Raw genomic sequence first — 5,000 nt, forward strand, 5'->3', positions numbered from 1 at the left:
CAAGTATATGTATATACTTGTACACACACACACACACACACACACAGACAGACGCACACACACGCATATAAATGTGTGTGTGTGTGTGTCTTTGTGTGTGTGTGTGTGTGTGTGTGTGTGTGTGTGTGTGTGTGTGTGTGTGTGTGTGTGTGTGTGTGTGTGTGTGTGTGTGTGTGTGTTTGTGTCTGTGTCTGTACATATGTATGTATGTGTAGATGGAGATAGGTAGGTTGAATAGATAGATAGATAGAGAGGGGGGGGGGGGTCGTCCGTTCCATCTCCTTCGCAGACTCTGCGCCCATCTCCCCCCCCCCCCCTCGCCTAAAACCTCCCACTATCTCTATTTATTTTATGAGCTTTTATGCAAAAATTCTTCCGCCGCTTTGTATAAAAAGAAATATTAAAGTTTTGTTGATAATTAGACCTCGTTTATAATATATGCAAATTTACTGTGTGTTGTAAGTATTTCTCTCGTGTAATATTTCAGCGAAATAGCTGAGTGATGTAGAATTTGCGAGGGACATTTATCACGACATTTTGCATGCATTCCAGTGGGTCCATTTTATATATTCTGTTTTGCAATGAAACACGGATGCGATGGTGAAGGAAAACACTCAGCCATGTCTCCTCGACCGAGACGAGACTCCTCATCAGACGTAATTGAAACGGATATTCGAAGGTCATTTTCCTAAGAATATATACAATAGAAATGCCTTAAGGACGAAATTAGATCAAGGGAAGGAAGCTGAGATCAAGTGATCCAGGAAAAGTCGACGATTTTATTTTTTACGTCACGTTTTCATACCTACAATTGCAGTCACTTGTCCTAGAGTGGTTAATACTATGCCTAGTATCGTTTTATGTTCAGATGTTCTTTTATCAAGTGACCGATAATTGTAGGGTGTGTAATGCTCCAGAAATACTCTGCAAGAAATACCATTCGTGCCACGAGTAATGTCCCGAGAACTGGTAATTGGCTCCCCTCCGTCGACCTGATTCAGCTCTTGTGCTTACTGTGTGTGCGTGTGCGTGTGTGTGTGTGTGTGTGTGTGTGTGTGTGTGTGTGTGTGTGTGTGTGTGTGTGTGTGTGTGTGTGTGTGTGTGTGTGTGTGTGTGTGTGTGTGTGTGTGTGTGTGTGTGTTTGTATGCTAAATAATCCGGTTAATATATAGAATGTCCGTTTAGGTTTTACCTATTGGCGAGGAGCTTGACTCAAAACGGTTTTTGTATTTTATCACATTAGAGAATGAACTTAGGGGATTTTTTTTATTTTAGGCTCATACACACTTTAATGCAGAAAACGGTAGTATTTGGTTTTCATGCAATTAATGTTCTTTTTTTTCAAATCTGTGTCACACAATTCTAGTAAAGAACAAAACAAAAAGAAAAGGAAAGGAGGTTGAAGAGAGACAGAGAAAGAGAGAGAGAGAGAGAGAGAGAGAGAGAGAGAGAGAGAGAGAGAGAGAGAGAGAGAGAGAGAGAGAGAGAGAGAGAGAGAGAGAGAGAGAGAGAGAGAGAGAGAGAGAGAGAGAGAGAGAGAGAGTACACACAAACACACACGCACATATATATTGAAAAAAATAAAATTATTTCGCTGATATCACCTGCTTTATCCTGTAACTACAATTCTTAACGTTATTTCGGAAAGCAGATTGCAATATGATAATTTCAAACCCTGATTCATTTAACTTCCCTGAATCTGCCAACAACATTACAGACCACAATATTTTACTTAATCTGTTCTGGTGCAAATTTAGGTCTGCAATCGCAAGGACGCTGAGGGGAGGAAACAGAAAGGAAATGAGTAAAACATCATTTCATTTGCCTCTTGGCTTCGAAGAGGAAAATGTAAGAGCAGTGACAGTCACGTGTTTCACAATCATGGTATTAATAGTTCTTACGGAAAGGCAAAGGCAAAGCAGTAAACTCACGTACATAATGCAGGTTTTGGTGTATAAACACAGACACGAGTTTTCGTAATATCTATTGCCAGTAGATTGAAACCAGCAGACGGAGGAGAAGAATGAGAAAAGCATATATACATTTGCATATACATTTATACTGTACACACACCACACACACATAGTACACACACACACACACACACACACACACCCACACACACACACACACACACACACACACACACACACACACACACACATATATAGATACATATATATGTTGCGGATAGCGTTTGTGATTGTGCTTCCGGGCATATCCCTTGTTGATTGGTGTGCACTGGTGTGGCGGGGATTTCTGCTGTGCTTTCAGCATGAACATTTCTGTATCACTCATCTATTTCTTGCTTCCTAACTGTATTCTGAACAGACATTTCCACCAAATCAATGGTATTCTAGCTAGAGATTTGTTATTCACGGACACTGTATGATTTGTTTGTTTTGAAATTAGTTAACTAGAGTCGGATGCTCCCAAAGTTTATGCAACTTGAGGTTATTTCTGCGAAGTTTGTTCGGCTCTGACCAAGGCCTCAGGCGCAATGACATGTAGGTATCTTTTACAAATTCATGGAATTATATAATCATATATTTGATTTAGCCTTCGAAATTATTTTCACTAAATGTAAAGCAAGACTTGGCAATGAACCGCTCGTGTCCCTGTGTTCAAAGCGAGGCAATTTTTTTTGTGCCTGCCCGTATTTTTTTGTGATTTGTCATAACCGAATGGACACTGTCAAAAGAAGAACGGTGTATTTGATATTTGTATTCATTTTAAAGTGTTATTTTTTTTCTCTAACCTTGATTATTATTACGGTGCCCGATACCTTCGAAGAAGGTGCACAAGAAATCCTTAGCTACCTTTCTCCACAAAGAGGAAGTGTAATCATGTCCTTTGGGCGGGGCATACCGATGGGCAAGTGGCTAATGGTGCTTCTCTTCTTGTCGATAGATTTAGATTCTTTCAAGCTTTTTTTTTTCTACTTTTGCATTGATTTACACCTTCGTCCAGCACATTCAGACGGTTTATATCAATCCAACTTAGCTACTTAATCAAAAAAAAAAAAAAAAATCCTCAGGGTTCCCAGAGAATCAATCAAAGACGTGCCTTTTTTTTTTTTTTTTTTTTTTTTACTTAACCCCTTTTTTCTTTCAGCTTCACAAATTAAGTAATCTGTCTTTCCATATCACACGAAAAAAAAAAAAAAAAATCTGTCATTAACATTCAAAATTACAATTGTATTTTCTCCCCTTTTTTTTTTTTTTTTTTTTTTTTTTACGCGTTCCTTATAGGCAAATTGAGCCCCTCCCTTGAGTTAGAAGGCAGGGGAGAACCATGATATTGCACATACAAGACTTTCCTAGCTATTACACTTCATGCAATGTCCTTTTCCATACTATTATCGAATGGATTTGTTTATAATTGAACGTAAGTGGTACTGTGTGTTTACTGTGTACCCTTTAATTAATCTCTTAATCTCCTAATTAATCTCTAAATGAACGTTTCATTGCACTAGATTTACACCTCGATCCTCTTATTTAAAAATTGGGAAAGGTAACTAACGAATTTTACTTTCCAATACGGTAAATCGTCTTGCTACCTGTAAAAAACACTAATCCGATAATTAATTAAAGGATCCTATTGCACTCCGGGGTGTACATGGCCCCTCTATTAAAAGAAGGAATTAAAAACATATAAAACAGGAACATATTGACTGTTTTCATTACCGAATTCCCTCCCTTCTAGTATTTATTGAATGCTTATAGTCCCGTATCTAGAAGCATTTGAAGCTAGATATTGCGCATGGTGTGTGTGTGTGTGTGTGTGTGTGTGTGTGTGTGTGTGTGTGTGTGTGTGTGTGTGTGTGTGTGTGTGTGTGGGTGTGGGTGTGGGTGTGGGTGTGGGTGGGTTTATGTTTGTGTGTGTGTGTGTTGTGCTTATAATTCGAAACAGCTTCACATAAGCCTAGCATATGCTGTACATTCAAACGCTATTCTTTTCACTGAAGATTGTTCTTCAATTACCCTGTTAATCTAGGTTTTTCCCTTTCTCTTCACAAAGCGGTTTTTTCTGTTACATTATTACTTCAGTACGGAAAAAAAATAGACATGTATATATACATATATTTTAAGGTATCTTCCTGGATTTTGAAATTCCTTTCAGCTGTAACGTAACTCGGTCATTTTCGCTAACAATATGAGAGATAAAAAAACACTTTTCTCATCTTTATAAAAGACGGCTCTTGCCAACATGCATAAACAACAGCCTTGGAAACAAACGGCTGATGTGCAGATCAAATGTAGCATCGCAATTCATGCCTCATTGCAAGGGATTTGCATTCAGTTCCACTGGTCTATCAGGAACCTCCTACTTGGGTAAACAATTGCTTTCGCTGCATTTGAATCAAAAAGAAAAGGAACAACAAGAGGAAAATAGGGGACAAAACAAAAACAACGACAAAATACCCAGTAAAGAGATTATTCTAAACAACAAGCCTAACGAAGGTTTGTGTGAAGGAAAGCAGATCTTCATCCACCACTAACACACAAAAAAAAAAAAAAAAAAAATCGACCGCATTCCCGTCCACAGTTCGACCGACAAATGCTCTTGATGCAATAAATAAATGGCATTCTAACCCGTTATTCACTTGTTCTTTCATTTGTCATTTTTATTCAATTTCCACCGATTGAGCGAGGCGACCATTGGCGAGGCGACGACAAAGTGGCGAGAGAGTAATCTTTACACCTTTCTCTTTACCTGTCTCTTTGTCTGTCTGTGTCTCTGTCTATCTGTCTGTCTGTATATCTGCCTGTCTGTCTGTCTATCTGTATATCTGTCTGTATATCTATCTGTCTGTCTGTTTGTCTGTCTGCCTGTCTGTGTGTCTATCTGTCTGTCTGCCAATCGGTCTGCCTGTCAATCTACCTTCCTGTGTATGTGTGTGTGTGTGTGAATGTGAGTGTGTGTGTGTGTGAGTGTGTGTGTCTGTGTGTGTGTGTGTGTGTGTGTGTGTGTGTGTGTGTGTGTGTGTGTGTGTGTGT

The 5,000-nt window shown here is 38.9% G+C and overlaps 1 protein-coding gene across 1 annotated transcript in view; it reads right to left on the bottom strand.

Annotated features, from left to right (window-relative positions):
* LOC125032881 (dipeptidase 1-like) overlaps positions 1 to 5,000 on the bottom strand; it is a 49,874-nt gene that overhangs the window by 10,348 nt on the left and 34,526 nt on the right. The window lies entirely within an intron of this gene.

This window comes from Penaeus chinensis, chromosome 15 (assembly GCF_019202785.1).
Source record: "Penaeus chinensis breed Huanghai No. 1 chromosome 15, ASM1920278v2, whole genome shotgun sequence".
Classification (NCBI taxonomy): Eukaryota; Metazoa; Arthropoda; class Malacostraca; order Decapoda; family Penaeidae; genus Penaeus; species Penaeus chinensis.